This window comes from Gnatocerus cornutus, chromosome 4, assembly GCF_029298725.1.
Source record: "Gnatocerus cornutus isolate USDA-ARS CGAHR chromosome 4, icGnaCorn1.1, whole genome shotgun sequence".
Taxonomy (NCBI): Eukaryota; Metazoa; Arthropoda; class Insecta; order Coleoptera; family Tenebrionidae; genus Gnatocerus; species Gnatocerus cornutus.
Window position 1 is genome coordinate 4,231,523 of NC_142236.1, and position 17,574 is coordinate 4,249,096.

A 17,574-nucleotide genomic window follows, 5' to 3' on the forward strand; every position below is an offset into this window, starting at 1 on the left:
TAGCCTTAAGAACCCCAAAGAAATATCAGACGGTTTCAGAGGATTGCAGGAAATTCAATCTACTAAGTAGCTTTAAATTGCGCTCTAGAAATAGATAAAACCTCAAAAAATTTAAAGGATCCTACAGGATTTCAAGCAATTCAAAGAGTCTGTAAATTCTGTAAAAATTTTTTGACAATTCTAGAAATCTAAAAGAATTCCAGAAGACCTGGGTAATTGTGAAATTGAGAAATCTGAGAAGTTGTAGAAAAGTCAGTGAGTTTACATGGAAATTTGTCGGAAAATTTTAATATCCTGAAAAATTACAAAAATTCCACAAATTGCCGTTAATTCCTTTAGTAACAGAGAATTCCCGAATGCAATTAAAGAAAACCCCAAAAAATTCTAAAAAATCCTGCAGAACCCTAGGGAACATTTGACAATGCGAGAGTATGTTCATAAAACGTCCTAAAGGCTTCTAGGTAGTTCTGGAATTTCCTCAAGAATTTTGGAGGACCTCAAAGAAGTGAATCTGAAAATCTTCAAATGAAAAAAGTCCTTGAGGATCACACACAGCCTAATAAAATTCTAGATAATTCTAAATAATCCGATTTTTTTTAATATGTTTGAAATCCTGTGAAAGATCAATCATAGACCGCTCAAAACCATCCTAGAAAGTCTCAGAAAATTTCGGCATAGTCAAAAAAATTCAAAGCAAGCCAGAGAATCTAGAGAAAATCCTAAGTAATCGCACAAAGTCGTGAAAAATCCGGAAAATTTACTGAATGTAACAAAACTAGTAGAATATTCCTGAAAAATGCTATTTCAAAAAGTTATAAAAAAATGCTATAAAATTTTAATGTCCCGGAGATTTCCAGACATTCTAGAGAACCTAAAGAACTCTATAGAGTAAAGCAAAAAACTGCAAATTACCCTTGAAAACCCATTGGAATATCGAGTGGTCCCACAGCATTGCAGGAAATTTCGTCTATTAGTCCTAAAAAAACTGAAAAATTGCCTTCCAAAGATAGATGAAACCTCAAAAATTCCATAGAATTCCCACCGAATTTCGAGCGATCCAAAAACTGCTTTTGAATTCCGAATACTATAAAGTTTTCCAGAAATTTTATAAAACTGCATCATAAGAATCCAGAGAAATGCAGTTAATAGCAAAAAACCCAAGAAAATCACGAAGAATTCAAAATAGTCCGATTGGATTGCTGAAAATTTCACTCAATTTTAGAATTCTAAACAAAGTCCTACAAAAAATCTAGGATTTTTAAAAAACCGTAGCGAAACCAAGAAAATTCCAAAGCATCCGACAGAATTTTAGACATTGTCAAGGCATTCTCAAAAATCCTCGTCAATTTTGGAACTCTAAAAATCGTAAAAAGTCCTGCTGGATTCTCAACTGTCCTAAAGATTGCCAGAAAATCCCCAATGCAACTTTAAAAATTCCAATTACTCGGAAAGAAATTTGAGAAACTCCAGGAAATTCTCTCAGGAAAAATTCTTGACAAATCATAAAGAATTTTAGTATCCCAGAGAGTACCATAATATTTTAAAGAATTCAGCATAACTGCGGACAGCCCCAATAAATCCTAGAGAATGTAAAGAGAACTGCAGAACTAAGAAATTATCAATTTTGTTCTTCCATCCAAAAACTCCAATTAAAACAATAAGTTGGCAACAATGTAATGAGTGTATCGATTGGGCGAGCAAAGAACGTGCTCAGCAAAGTAAAACTTACCAACTCAAAGATTAATTTATGATTACCACAGTTTGATAAAGTTCGGTTTTTCCCCGCACTATACGGTCTGACCTTGAGAACAAAAATGAAGTTGGCGCCGCCGTGACATTTCCACTACATTAATTACCGCTCATCAGTGATAATAAAGTTTTTTCCTTACGTCTTGAATTCTTTCTAATTTATGTCTTCGATAATTGATTGATGGAGAAGCACGTCATCTCAGATTTTCGCGAAAATGACATGATCGATGGTTGTAAAAGTGCACGATTTGACAATGCGTGTTTTTACTAATCAAGGCAGACTTGATCGATGATGAATTCGAGTCATGAGCTGCTACGATATTAACATTTATTACAGTTAGTGTTTGATTCTTATTCATTTGTTTCCATCAATCATTGAACGTGGCTACTAGATGTTTTTTGGGGGGTCGTCGTTCGCATAATTGCGCGCATCCAAGTTGCCAATTACTCTATAATGTTCGAACCGTCAACAATAATTTCGATTTATATTCATGAGTTTATTGCAAACTTCATTTGTAATCTCTCCATGAACGCAACGCGTTAATAATGGACAAGTTATCACACGAGACGTTAAAAAATTCATTTTATTTAATTCAAAATGGAGTGAGTCCAATCACCTTCGGATTGTATCATTCCAAGCCAACTTTGCAGATTACAAAAGATTCGCTCTTGGAGAAGATCCGTAATAATAGATGAGGTGCAGTGAGAAGATTACATTGATGAAACGACTCTTTTGAGAATAAAACTCGAAAGGAGAGCAAGCTGCGGTAATTGTACGAGCTTTTGTCTGTCAAATCGCGATTAGTGTCCAATCGATAGGGCCGACTTGATTTTACTAAACTTTCTTGGTTTCAAGATCAAGAATTATAGATCTCTTTCGGTGTCGTGAACGAAAATTAGACTGTGACACGCAAACAGGCACTCTACAATTAAGAGGGAATTAATTTTCGAAATGCTAGAATTTCAAGAAAATAATAGGAGGCGGTGGATGGGGGTTAAATTCAATTGTTGATTTCGTAAAGAAAGGTTACAATTTATAGCGACAGGCCTTGAGAAAACGAGAAATTATGCAAGGGCGACTTGACAGGGCGTGAATATTCTAGGTTTTTTTTTTTGACCGGATTTTTAGCAACATCGGTGCGAGATAAACGACATCGAAATCCGTATCTTTCAATCTGTCGTACTTCGAGAAATATAGAGCACCGGAATTTCTAGTGGTTTGAAATTTTAGCCCTCCCAAAATTTGTATCAAGTCTATTCAGTTATTTATTGACGTACGTGAAAAATTAGAAGAGTTTTGGATTCTGCGTGAAATTCTGCGTAATATGAGCACCAACAACTTATGCTTCACAAACAAACAAGATATTGACCAAATTGAAATTTTCAAAAAGTTCTTTCAGGAACATTTTCAATGAACCTTTTCGATGCCAAAATGACCTTTAATGCTTTTAAGTTTTACATAAATCGAAAGAGCAGCTCGAAATATATCAACTGTCCAAATTTCCGATTACTAGATCAAGAGTATACAGGTGGCAATGAAAAAACCAAAATTCAAAATTTTTCATGGTTTAAGTAAAAAAAAAATCGAAAAAAATCGGTTTTCAAATTTTGGATATCTGAGCGGAATCAAAGCAACAAAAGCACTAGAAAAACAATGGCGAAAACCACAGCATTCTCTCTGTTGTAGTTTCAGAAATATTGAGCATTAAAAATTTCAAAAATAAAAACCAACTGCCTACAAATTTAATAGGCCATAACTTATTTTTAACGTACGGAAATTTGTAAAACAGATTTGGATTCTGCGCGAAATTCTGCGTAAAATAAGCACCAATAACTTATGTTTGCTTCACAAATAAATGAAATATTGACCGAATTAGGTTTACAAAAGGTTTTCGGGATTTTTATAATAAGCCTTTTCGATGCGAAAACGACTTTTATTTCCTTCAAGTCCTACATCAAACAAAAGAGCCGCTGTAGATGTATTAACTGATCAAGTCTTAAATCGATAGGTCAAGAAGTTTATGACAGTTAAAAAAACAAAAATTTAAAAATTTTCATCGTTTGAACAAAAATTTTTTTTCGAAAAAAAATACTATCAAATTTTGAAAATTCGCGAGCGGAAACAAAAGCCTAAGAAAAACCATGGCAAAGACCGCATCTACCTAACTATCGTAGTTTCTGAGATATTAAGCACTAAAAATTTCAAAAATGACAACCAAATATCCGAAAATTTATTCAGCCATAACTCAGTTATTTGTTGACGTACAAAAATTCGCAAAACAGTTTTGGATTATGCATGAACTTCTGCGTAAAATGAGTACTAATAACATGAGCTTAATCCGCAAATAAGCAAGATATTGACCGAAATAAATTTACATACATATTTATTTCGAAAACAATTTAATTTTCAAATTTACTAATGAAAGATATGTTAAACCGGATTCTCATCAAAAAAAGCGCGAGAAAAACAATGACGCCAACTGCATCTTTCTATGGGCACAAAATATTCGGAGCTTCAAAATGTTAGCACTCTAATCGAAACTCTAATCGCGTTTAATTCAGTTATTTGTCGACGTACAAAACAAAGTAGCACAGTTTTGGATTCTGCGTGAAGTTCTGCGTAAAATGAGCTGCCACAGCTTAAGTTTGCTTTATAAATAAACGAGATATTGACCGCATTAGATTTTCCAAAAGTCGTTTCGGGCGCATTTTTAATAAACCTTTTCGGTGCTAAAACGACCTTCGATGCCGTCGAGTTCTACATAAAATCGAAATAGCAACTCGAGATCTATCAACTGGCCAAATCACAGATTGATAAGTCAAATCGTTTACGAGTGGCAGTTAAAAAAAACAAAAAAATTCAAAATTCAATTTTTTTTCCAAAAAACGGACTATTGAATTTTGGATATCTGAGAGCAGAATCTAAGCAACGAAAAAGCAAGAAAAACAATGGCGCAAACCGCATCACTCTAATAACTTCTGATTCAGTTATTTGAAAGCGTTCCTACAAAAGTCAAACAGTTTTGGATCACGCGTTAAATTCTGCGTTAAATGAGTAGCAACAACTGAAGTTTGCTTCACAAATAAACGAGATATTGATCGAATTAGGTTTTCAAAAATTCTTTGCGAAGGCATTTTGAATAAATCTTTTCAGTGCAAAAACAACATTTTAATGGCTACGAGTTCTATATTCATCGAAAGAAGCTCTAGTCTACTATATGGCCTAATCTCGAATTGGTAGGTCAAGTAATTTACAAGTGACGGTCAAAAAAACAAATATTAAAAATTTACAACGTTTGAGTCAAAATTTTTCTTATTTCGAAAAAATCGACTACAAAATTTTGTATATTTATAAATGAATTTTAAGTAAGCGATAAAAACGATAAAAACAGCAATTTTCTCTGTGTTAAAAATTTCAGAGTTAAGGAGCATCAAAAATGTCGAAAATTAACTATCCAAAATTTCAATTTTTCAATTACAATTATTAGTTGACTTACGGAAATTCCCAAGACAGTTTTGGTTTCTGAGTGAAATTCTGCGTAAAATGAGCACCAACAACTTAAGTTTGCTTCACAAATAAGCTAGAAATCGACTAAAATATAAATATGTATTTGAATAAAAAAAAATCCACTTCGTTCTCGAGCTATTTCATTATATTATTACTACACGGATGAAATCGTCTTAAATCAAGTAACCCTTGATATTCTACGCCCACTAGAAACCGTACGTCTCTGTATTTTGGGTTGCATGCAAAAAACGCTAAACCACCCTGTAGACCTTAAAACTTCTTAACGTGATTCTTTCAATATAGAGCCATCAGAGACAGATCTATCTTAAGCTATAGAGCAATTTCCTAACGAAACAATATAAGATTCCTCTGGAATTTGTGTAAATCGGCGTGAATGACAGCTCCTTAAATCGAGCAAGCTTTGATATACTAGGCACACTAGATACCGCACGTCTCTTTGGAGACAATTAAGTTCATTCATGAACCAATTTACCCACTACCTGAAATTTCCACGCTTCTGTCTTTTATTTCCTCTCCGCAACAGCGATAATCCAGAAGAACACGCTTCTGTACAATAAACAGTCGAAATAAAAATGGCAGAAAACTCGACGTAGTGAAGCGACTAATTCTATTAGTGACCAGAAGAAGACCAACCAAACCGGCAAAACCGCCGCAGCTTAATTAAGACGTGGCTCCTTTGAAGTGGTAAAAACGAAAGCTCCGAGTTTTCCCCCGAATTTTTTAAAACAACAACGAAAAACGCACGATTTTTACTGAAACAACACGAATGCAATTACGCTTTGATCTCGACATGTTCTCAGTAACGAGATGCGGAAAATTTATAGAGATGCGATGAAATCGTAGACAGTAGAAAAAAAATCACTCAAGTTTATGAACATTAGTTAAATACTCGACTTCTCGAGTCAAAGGAGCGGATGCAAGTTTCCACTTCAAAAGTCGCAAGTTTTTGTAGACGACAACTGGAGAGGCCGAGTAATATTAATTAATCCGAGGCGCGCGTCGGGCGCCACTCGTGACGTCATTCTTAAGATGCGGCCACGCGTTGGGCGCCGTTGGAAAAACGTCGGCTAATTGCGGCAATTAATAACATTCCCAAAATAGGTAGTTACGGCAACCGTGGCGTGCAACCCCAACATTCTATTAACTAAAAGCAGTTGTTTTTTCTTGCTCGGTCGGTAATTACCGACACCACTTAATTATTCATCGGTTTTGCTCTCTGTCTGCGGAAAGGGATGAAATGGAGGAATTGCAGAAAACATTCACATCAAGTTTGGGGTAATTCCGTAGGCAGTCTTACCTGTTATATAGTCACGTGATTAATCACCGTGGGGTTGTATTGTATTGAAAGAGGTAATTTATGTTGGTAAAATCCACTTTGATCTATTTTTTATGTAAAACATTAAAGACAATGCAAATTGTACAGATTGTATGCAAATCGTCCAAGAACAAAGCCTCCTTTGTGTTACGCGTCATTAGTCCAATCAATGGTAGAGTTGATTCCTTTAAATAAATAGAGGAGGCGGAAATGTCCTCAGCGGCAACAATGCGGTTTGAACATAAATGCGGCGCCATTAAAAATGGCGGCTATAGTTGTACGACGCTACATCGTAGGAGGCAACGACAATAGCCACCTTTAATCGCGAATTCTCTTCTTTTATTGCTATTGAATTAATTAAATTCCAACATCTATTTTAATTAATTTTAAAAGGGACTTGAAGGTAATTTCTTGGAAAAATTTCTTTTAAGGAAGACGACCCAAATTGTAATTACTGTTGCTTTATAAATAAGGTGCAGCTGCTACCCGCATTACCTTCGCAAGATTATGTTTTAATACTTTTAATCTTAATGGTGTTTGATGTTGCCTTTCACTTCATTCGTGATGAAAAATACATCAAAATTACACCTGAATTGACGCAGCGTTGATTGAAATTACGAAACTCGTATGGAAAGATAAACAAATGGAAAAGGAGATGAATTATTTATGACGTTTTGCAAATGTTGACATTAGTCTGATCACACATGTGATACATTTACATAACATCAAATATAAATAATGGATAAAATTAGATTATTATAAAAGCTATGAGTTTTGATAGCGCCGGTTTAATACGATCAAACTTGACGGTTATTAATGAGGGCCGATGTAATTAACTTCGGTTATAAATTGGTTAAATAAACGCCAATTTATTATTTGTGGACACAGAATCGTACGTGGCCACGGACCGCCAGCGAAGTGAGCTGTGGACACCACAAACGCTGGGCCTACTAAATATCTATAAAAGGCACGAAATTCCAGGCCTACTTCTCCAACCCAATTCTATCAAAGTGGAAAACCTGAGGCCGATCCTCTGAAACTAACGAAACGTTAGAACAGTCTTCAGAAAGTCACCAGATGCATCTAAAAAGTGATGAAAATTAGTTTAAATCTAGACACCTTGACAAACAAAACTGAGCTAGCTGTGACGTCGGTAAAACAGATACCTACTCTCATTCAGACCATCCCAAGCAAAACTCGCTGATAATGTCGCCGCAAACTGTCCGAAACGTTTCCACACTCTTCAGAGTGCCCACCGGTACCAACTTAACGAAAAACCCACCCCAAATTCGTACAGGGTAGTTGGTGTAGGTCGCAAAATCAAGGCCTCATAAATGGGATAAAAACAAATTTCCACTGACCTGAGTCCCTCCACTGCAAGGTCGCACCGTCAGCTCGTTGATTCCACACTCCACCTTCACTAAAAGTCCCAAAAACCACACAATTTCACTAATTTTCCTTCACCACTTTCAAACAGGCACGAAGTTGGTGCGTTTCGTGAAGATAGGAACGCTGCGATGTGATTGGTCGGCGATGTGTGTGGTTGAAGGAGCAGTGAATCTCAAACTGTGGGGCCGCAACAAAAAATCGTAAGAAATAAAAAAACTTTACTACAAAAAAATAAATAAATTGCTACGTTACAATTCTGGAGGTTTACTGAATTAAAAACGCATAATTTTAGGTTTTTTTACGGTTTTATTAACATTTTAATTGTTTTTTCCACAGTTTGAGTACCGCTGCTTGACAATAAAGTAATTGAACACCGAAACCGCATGTTTTTACCTTAAAAGAACAAAAAGTAATAACAATGTGAGAGTGAAGATATTGTTTAGTGATAAGCAGAACGAACAACGACAGATGAAGCTACGACCGGCAAAACTAAATTTTAGGTTAGTTGACCTACTTTCCACTATTTTCTCGATTTTTAGGCAAATTCCAACTATTTGGGGCCAAGAATTGTCTGATAGTCACCCCTGCCGCAATTATATACCACAAAATTGGTCAAATTTGGTGCAAAAAGTTTGAGGTTAGGTACTTCGAGGCTCGTTTCCTACGTTTAAGAACCTGTTATTGCGTTTTTTGGTACAAAAACAGAGAAACGGAGTGATTGTAATTAATTCGGCTCTTTTTTTGTTGGGTTGGCCCTACTTTACTGCTTTATGTTGGTGAACCTGAAATGTCTAAAGTAATTTTGGAAAGCACCATAATGTTGGCAACAGTGGTGTGTACTTTCCCACCTCACATTACCAAACTGTCAAGTGAGAAACTGCACCACAAATTTGGAACAAAGTGTGAGGTTAGATACTACAACGTACGTTTTTTCAGCTTCATAAAGTTTATTTTAAGTGTCAATTGCGTCCTTTGGTGCAAAAACGGAATTCATGATGATTATAAACGATCCGTTTTTGTTAATTTGATATTAGTTTGCAGTTTTGTGTTGGTACACCTGAAATGTCTGTTAAGTTCAGAGAATATTACACCGGTTTGCATTTTTCCACCTCGCATCACCAAGCTGCCAACCTGCTAGTGTGAAATTCCCCCAAGGCACTCCTCTCATGCACAGCCCTCTTATCTCTTGCTTAGTCTGCCACAAAATTAATCAAACGCATTCCAAGGCTCCGGTTTTACACATTTTTTATTCATTTCCGTCTCCTTATCTGAACTTTACTACCAAAAATACGACTTTTCACGACAATAAAACGCTAACTATAGAGATAAACATAAATATCTCTTCCGCTTCGTGCTACGATAAATGTATACAATAAATCACAATACATACACTGGAACGAGCGTCATAATATGACAAAAAGCTTATCCATGCATTCGATGCACAAAGCTGACGCATATTTACGAGGCTTCAGATTCTGACAGGCATTGGGAAAAATCGTTACCACCATAATCGAATAAAGTGATATCTTAGGAGGATTGGCAGCACTGTTTGCAGGTTTGAGGTTAAGATCGTCACGCCATCTAATGTCTTTGACTCTGTCAACAACCAGTAATTGGCCAGCAATCGAGTCACGTGGTCTCCATCTAAGATAGTTTTTCTCCCACGTCAGTATGTTAACAGTTCGAGGCCAGTAATCCTGTCAAGGGGTGTCCAGCAACCGCATCACGTGGTGTCCATTCAGTGTAGTTTTTCCGCTACGTAGATCTTAAGTCCCGGGATACATCACATGTGTGAGGTTAAGATAGGCACGCCAACTAATGTCTTTGACATTGTCAACAACCAGTAATTGTCCATCAACTGCATCACGTGGCGTTCATCAAGCGTAGTTTTTCCGCTACGTAGATCTCAAGTCGCGCGATACATGATACGAGTGTGTGCAGTTTGAGGTTAAGATCGACACGCCAACTTATGTCTTTGACTGTGTCAACAACCACTAATTGGTCAGCTATTAAGTCTGGTGGTTTTTATTTAGGGTATTTTTTGCTACGTTGGTGAGTATACAGTTCGAGGCCAGTAATCGTGTTACGTGGTGTCCAGGAACCAATGATTGACCATCAACCGCATCACATGGGGTCCGTCCAGCTTAGTTTTTCCGCTACGTAGACCCGAAGTTCTGCGATACATGATATGTGTGTTTCTGGAGCTAATGGAAGCGCGTTTTAAGAGGGATAGTTTACAGGACACTTGAAGTTGAAATGTGCCCTTTCCAAGTCCTGTTTACACGACGACAAATCAAATAAAACCGTTTTGTTTGAAGTACGCCGAGTCATTCACCGGAAAATTGCGCTGTGAAACCGATTAAAGAATCCTTTAACTGTCTCTGTCAGCAGACTTCCCTCTGCCGAATCCATCAAAGTGTCAAAAGCCCAGAAAAATTCATTGTGGTACAACAAGTGCGAGTGACGTGTACAAGTCGGTGGCGGCCGTCAGTTAATGAGCGTCGCGTCTTCTTTTCCGATCAGGACGTATTAATCCCTCCAGAGTGAATCAGAACGCATATTCTTGATTAAGGATCCGACTTAATTAAGAAAGTTAAGCTATTTAAGGGCGAGCGCGAGTCGGCGGAAACAAGGGACCGATTTATTCCGACTCTTATTGACGTCAACCCGGAAAGGGGTAGAAAGACCGTTTTGTAACGTTGAACCGAAGTGGCCATCCGTGAACTAGAATCGATACGAAGACGTCCTCTGCACTGCGAACCATCATTTGTCCACGTTACGTGCAAACGTCTTAAAAACAATACAGTTGGGGGTGGCCCCACCCCCGACATGCAAAATCGGACGGGATGTGATAAATCGTCTTTGAGACGAAAAAATTTCAGACAACAGTTTATCCTTTCGGAATTAATTCGGGAGAAGCGATTGCTTCGGAATGAATGTTGGGGTGAAGGACGTGACTAATGTCTTTGGCGAGGAGATGGGAATTAAGTTGTAAATTTCGCGGAGGAGTGACAGTTGCGGAATCTGATTCAACTTTGTCAAAAACACACTTTTACCTAGTCACGTGAGATCTACTCCGAATAGTTTTTCAACGCGTCGACCCGCCGACGTGCCAAAAAAACTGATCTGGGTGCTCATTAAACCCTCCAATCATGTTCGCCCTTTGGCTCGGCACTGAATGATAACACACAATTATCAATTGATGCATTGCCGTCGACCTTAAGGGCAACAAATCCTGAGCACGTGAGGTCACGCCCTTCCAATTCCGACCCTTTGTCAACTTTGACACCTGTAATTTCCCCTCTTAAGACCGAGACGTCTGCTATTATCGATTCAGCTTTTTTAAATAATTTCAAAGTTTGTCGATCAGAGAAATATATTCCGTGCACTTTGTCGGAACTCGTTCTATTTATATGGTGATTTGGAGCTTTTATTGCCGGGATATTTGTGAGTGATAATGGCAACACTGGGGCGAAAATTGATAAATGCGGAAAATCGGGGTTGTAAAATGAGTTTTTTCAACTGCGAGGAGGAAATAAGTTGCCACATAAACTTTTCACTTAGGAACGGCAAAGGGCTTAAATTGGGTCTTAAATCGCGACGGGTGTATGCCGTTTTATTTTTGTTTTAACTCGATTCTTAAAAATCAAAGTTTACCGAGTTCTTTGTAAGGGGCGCTTGTTCCAAGTGCTTTCTCCCAAATCGAGACGGCTCGGAAATTTCACAGATCACGTGATAAGCCGCTGCTTACGACACGGTGACCTCAATGCGAACACTTTTATACCATGGGCAGTAAACGAACCAATAGTTGACCAGAAATTAGTATTCTTAAATAGGCAGTTGTCCAGCAATCATGCCACGTGATTGTCATCCGACGTGTTTTTTTTGACACGTCGATGCTGACGTAACACGGACATAGACTATGTACCATTGTAACAATAATATCATTCTTTGGGTTTTTTTCGCCACGTTCACCTTGACGTGATAAACAATATGAAGGCAAGACACCTCATAACGCGATTGGTTAAACCGGACAAAAATTATGCTGTGTGGAGTAAACAAACCAATAGTTGACATCACGTGATATACAATCTAAGTTCGCTTAGATGGACCAACAGTTGTCCAGTAACCATGTCACGTGATTAACATCCGATGTGGTTTTTTCGCTACGTCGACGCTGACGTAACACAGACTAAGATGAGGTGGATTATGTGATTGTGTAGCATTTTTGCGTTTGTGTGCTTGAAATTGACCAACATAATATCATGTGATCAATATTCTATGTGTTTTTTCCGCTTCGTTCACCTTGACGTGATGAACAATATGAAGACAGTGCGGGTATGTAATTTAAATGAACCAATGGTTGATCTGTACTTAAGTTATTAGAAATCTATATTATGATAAAGTTGTAGTATACGTTATGATAAACGTCTAAAAAAATTAGGTTGGGTAGATATCATGTGATTTTTACTTTTTATCGTGATTGGTTGTTCAGCGAGGATCAACTATGAAGTCTAAACATCAGTGAAAAACGTGACTGAAAAACTACTTTGGGTATACATATTTTATCTGTTCATATTATATTGTAACTGGTTAATTGCATCACGTGATCACTGTCTATTATTGGCTACTATTCGCTACTATTGGACGATCTGTCTAAGGTGGACAGACGGAAAAATACATAATATTGATTGGTTTAGATCAACATTGAATTCCCTATCATGATAAGGTTGCACGTCATGATGAACGTGTAAAAAAATTACATTGGATGATTTTTACTTATTATTGTCGTTGGTTAAATTTGCGATAAATTAGCGTACATATTTCACTCGTTTATTAAGACACGTGACGAAAAAAACACCTTATAAAGCCATTTGTTAAACGGAAAAAAAGTTCTGTGTGGAGCAAACGAACCAATAGTTGACCAGAAATCACATCACGTGATATACAATCACAGTACACTTAATAGACCAACAGTTGTCGACCGATGTGATTTTTCCGCTACGTCGACACTGACGTAGCGCACACTTAGAGGAGATGGATTATGTGATTATCTAGCATTTCTGTGCTCGTGGGCTTGAAATGGACCAATAATAAAATTTGAAGTTGTTTTTCCGTCACGTTTATTCTGACGTGATGAACAATAGGAAGAGATGGATAAGTAAGCGTACGTAGCTTAAATGACCAATGGTTGATGTTTACTCACGTCACGTGATGTGTGTCGGTCGGGTTGACGATGACAGTGAAAAGAGTGAGAAGTTTTAAATCGTGAATTTTCCGTCACGTTTGCCGGTAGGTAAGGGATTGGAGTAAGATCTCGGCTGTAAAGTCAGGAAAGTCATAATTTAGCGAAACAGAGCCCTCTCGAATGAATCTCGTTATGACAGCGAATATTTCTAGATCTCGCATTCCGTTAACAAAGAACTGCGACAGGGCTTAAATTTTAATAGCAACGTTTTTAATTACCGTCCCTAGAGAACGAAAACGGTTATTAGAGCGACAAAACGATTGAGTTTCTAGAGAATTTTAGATTTTAATTAAACGCCGTTTTGTGTTCATAATTCGTTTTTGCTTTGAACCAAAGTCGGTGGAGAAGGGGTGGCCGTTTTTTATCAGCGATTTCGTTTTATAGCTTTCAAGCAAAGATGGATGGTGTAAATTTACAAAAAACGACCATCTGGAATTCATGCGGAATATGTCAGGCAAGTCGGCAACATTTTTATTTATTTGTCGAAGCAAAATACAGTGGAGTTAACGCGAATCAGAATGGCGAACGCATTCACACTCGAAAGGATCAAACACTAGACAGCTCTTCACGGATCTGTTTTAAAAATCGAGATCAAAATTCTGAAAGTGTGTCGACTTGAGAGAGGTTGCAATCATCAAAGCTGAAAATTGCTGCATTTGCGATGGGGATTTTTTCCAAAGTCTGATCGGAATAATTGGCGGGTTATTATGCGCAGATGGAGAAACACAAAGGACGCAAACGGAGAAGTTATGCGGAGGAACAGGTGGTGCATTATTGGCGTGTTTTGTGCTCCGTCAGCCAAATTCTACATTGTTCCTTCCATTGATTGACCATTAAAGTTGCAGAAGACCACCACGTCGCGAATTATACACGACGCATTGTATGCAAGCTCCAGATTACTAATTTAATCCCCACTTCTCGAATCGCTGCACCACCAATTATTTCAACATGTTATTAACCTGTGACCGTATAAGTCTCGTTTATCTCCCTGTGACCTTTCGGGCCAAATTACTATCCACTTCGGTAAATGCAAGCTTCGGTTGTTAGTCGAGTTTCCAACAAAGCAACTTACAAATGCCGTACAAAACAAGAACGGCTCCGGGCTTCCTACTTATTACCAAGACGACAATGAATATTCATAAATGTTATGGAAATGTAATACAGTATCATCTGCTGCATTCCACGGCGCGTCTTGCTAGTTTCTAATCAATTTTTCGACGGTTTTCCGGGTCGTAACGACAAAAATAGAAAACGACCAATTACGGTGCATCTCGCGCTCACGTGATGTGCATCCGGGGAGTTTTTCAGCACGTTTACCTTCACGTAGCGAACTTCTCCTAGGGATGCATTTTTCATTCTTTTGGAACAAATAAAAAGAGAACGACAAGTTTTACAATTTTGTGCTACGTCACAATGAAAGTGGTAAAAAAACTACTTTGGGTAGATACCATAACCAGTACCGGTCCAATACCCATGTCGCGTGGTATATATTCTATGTGGTTTTTCTCCCACTGAACCAGCGGGTGCACTTGTGGAAGTTTTGATCTCTCTTTTTTCATTTATTCATCTGTATAAATAAAATGAGAACGACACGTTGTACACTTTTGTGGTACGTCATAATAAAAGTAGGAAAAAACTACTTTAGATGGATACCACATCCAATATCGGCCCAGCAGGTATGTCACGTGGCATGTATCTTATGTGGTTTTCTGACACTGAAAGCGGGTGTACTTGTGGATGTTTTGAACTTTTCTCGCAGATTTTTTTTTTTTTCATTTATTTAATACAAATGAAAAGAGAACAGGTTGTTTACTACTTGTGCTACGTCATAATAAAAGTGGTAAAAAAATTACTTTGGATGGATAACACTACCAATGCCTGTGTAACAACCATGTCACGTGGTGTATGTCCCATGTGGTTTGCCAGCCACATCGTCGCCAAACCACTGGGTGGATGTTTCAACGATACGAAGCGCTTGTAAAATCATTAATTCATTTTGTCCGAACAAAAATAGAATTAGAGACACCATTACCTCGTCATTAGCATCGACGAATTTATTTTCTTGTAATTCACCGGGCGGCGCTGGCAACTTTGCAACAGAATTAATAATCTGTCTGAAATTTCTGAACATGTCTCCGACACAAATCATCACAAAGCACAAATAAATGGCTTTAATGGCTTTAGATAATGGACATTTAATTACCCGCCAACAGTGACGCAATTGATGGGACCTTCTTCTTTAGCGATAAAAGTTTCATATGGTATTTGGGGAAATGGGATCAGTACGGTACGTGTTGAGTGAAAAATTCATATTTTTTCGTCGTTGCGAAAGCGAATATCGAATTTCATCCGTCTCTCTGCATGTCTCTCTTCTTCGGCAATGTAAAAGCAGTTGCGGTCCTTTAGAAAATACGCTTTTGTCCCATATCTTCCGGGGGATTAAGTCGCAACGAACGCCCGGAACTATGTGTAACTCCGGCTGCGGTTAATAAAACCGGAGTTGTTGTGTGTACCGTCGATAGCACGCGCTACGCTCGCTAACAACCTAATTCTACTAATTCTGATAAATGCTACTGCTGAAAGCTTCTTAGCTGTTCTGATTGAAGTGGATTAACGTAATGGATGTGGATCCGTTTTAAATAATTGCAACGATCAGCTCAGAAAATTCAGCGCCCAAGCGGAAAATCTCGCGATAAAACACATCGAACAAACAAATTTCATAATTAAAAACAGCTATCACGCTCCATTCTGAAATCCGTTGCGTACCGTCATGACGGACCGACGAAAAAACTGCTTTGGGTAGATAACAAGTGATCTTTACTTTTTATCGCGATTGGTTGATTTACATATTTTTGATATCCATATTATGAAAAATTGTACACGTCATGATAAACGTATTAAAAAATTATATTGGGTAGATATCACGTGATTTTTACTTTTTATCGCCATTGGGTGAAATTACGATAAATTAGCGTAATGAGGTATGTACATCATGGGAAGACTTCGGGCTTCTCATAAGGCGATTGGTTAAACCTAAAACAACTATTCTTGGGCGCCAAAACACATCAAACAAACCAAATTTATAATTAAAAATCACCATCAGGTTCCATTCCGCAATCTGTTGCGTGCCACGTCATGACAAATGTGCGAAAAAACTACATTGGGTAGATATCACGTGATTTTTGCTTTTTATCGTGATTGGTTGTACGAGAGACTAATATTACGGTCTAAGCGTGAGTAGATAACGTGACTGAAAAACCATTTTGGGTATACATATCTTATCTCTTCCTTTATGCATTGTAATTGGTTAATTGCACCACCTGATCACTGTTCTTCGCTATTATTGGACGATTTGTCTAAGGTAGATAGAATATTGTTGGTTTACATCGCTCTCGACTTGAAAATTACAAATGATAAAATTATATTAGGTAGATATCACGTGATTTTTACTTTTTATCGAGATTGGTTGTACTGTACATATCTTATTTGTTTCTTATTGTATTGTAATTGGTAAATTTCCTAAGGGGGGTAGACAAATGCAAAAAAACATAATATTGGTTGGTTTAAATCGACATTGAAATCCATATCATGATAAAGTTGTACACGTCATGATGATTGTGCGAAAAAATTACAATGGGTAGATATCACGTGATTTTTACTTTTCATCGTGATTGGTTGTACGAGAGACTAATGTTACAGTCTAAGCGTGAGTAGATAACGTGACTGAAAAACCATTTTGGGTATACATATCTTATCTCTTCCTTAATGCATTGTAATTGGTTAATTGCACCACCTGATCACTGTTCTTCGCTATTATTGGACGATTTGTCTACGGTAGATAGAATATTGTTGGTTTACATCGTTCTCGACTTGAAAATTACAGATCTTTGAAATTTATATTGTAAAAAAGTTGTGCACGCCATGATAAACAAATGATAAAATTATATTAGGTAGATTTCACGTGATTTTTACTTTTTATCGAGATTGGTTGTACTGTACATATCTTATTTGTTTTTTATTGTATTGTAATTGGTGAATTGCCTAAGGTAGACAAACGCAAAAATACATAATATTGGTTGGTTTAAATCGACATTGAAATCCATATCATGATAAAGTTGTACACGTCATGATGATGGTGCGAAAAAATTACTTTGGGTAGATATCACGTGATTTATACTTTTCATCGTCATTGGTTAAAACTACGAGAAATCAACGTAAGAGGGTAAATTTGACTGATTTACTAACTAGGTAGGTACAGCATGGGCAACGTGACAAAAAAACTACTTTGGGCGATTGGTTAGACCTAAAACAACTATGCTTGGGCGGCAAAACATCGAACAAACA

General features: G+C 37.4%; 2 protein-coding genes across 5 annotated transcripts in view; one reads left to right on the plus strand and one right to left on the minus strand.

The window, feature by feature from the left end:
• The window catches only part of LOC148176136 (sodium- and chloride-dependent glycine transporter 2-like), a 135,077-nt gene extending 126,969 nt beyond the window's left edge, over nucleotides 1-8,108 (minus strand). For all 3 annotated transcript variants that reach the window (XR_015769890.1, XR_015769891.1, XM_088033671.1), the window contains exon 1: nucleotides 7,955-8,108. The gene's annotated coding sequence lies outside the window, so the exon portion shown is untranslated. The remainder of the gene's footprint in view (nucleotides 1-7,954) is intronic.
• Nucleotides 1-17,574, plus strand: part of LOC148176140 (acid sphingomyelinase-like phosphodiesterase 3b) — a 143,565-nt gene that overhangs the window by 37,885 nt on the left and 88,106 nt on the right. Inside the window, exon 1 of one of the 2 annotated variants that reach the window (XM_088033673.1) lies at nucleotides 8,332-8,482. The exons of the other annotated variant lie outside the window; for it this stretch is intronic. The gene's annotated coding sequence lies outside the window, so the exon portion shown is untranslated. Of the gene's footprint in view, nucleotides 1-8,331; nucleotides 8,483-17,574 lie in introns of those variants that run through there. 2 annotated transcript variants of the gene reach the window in all.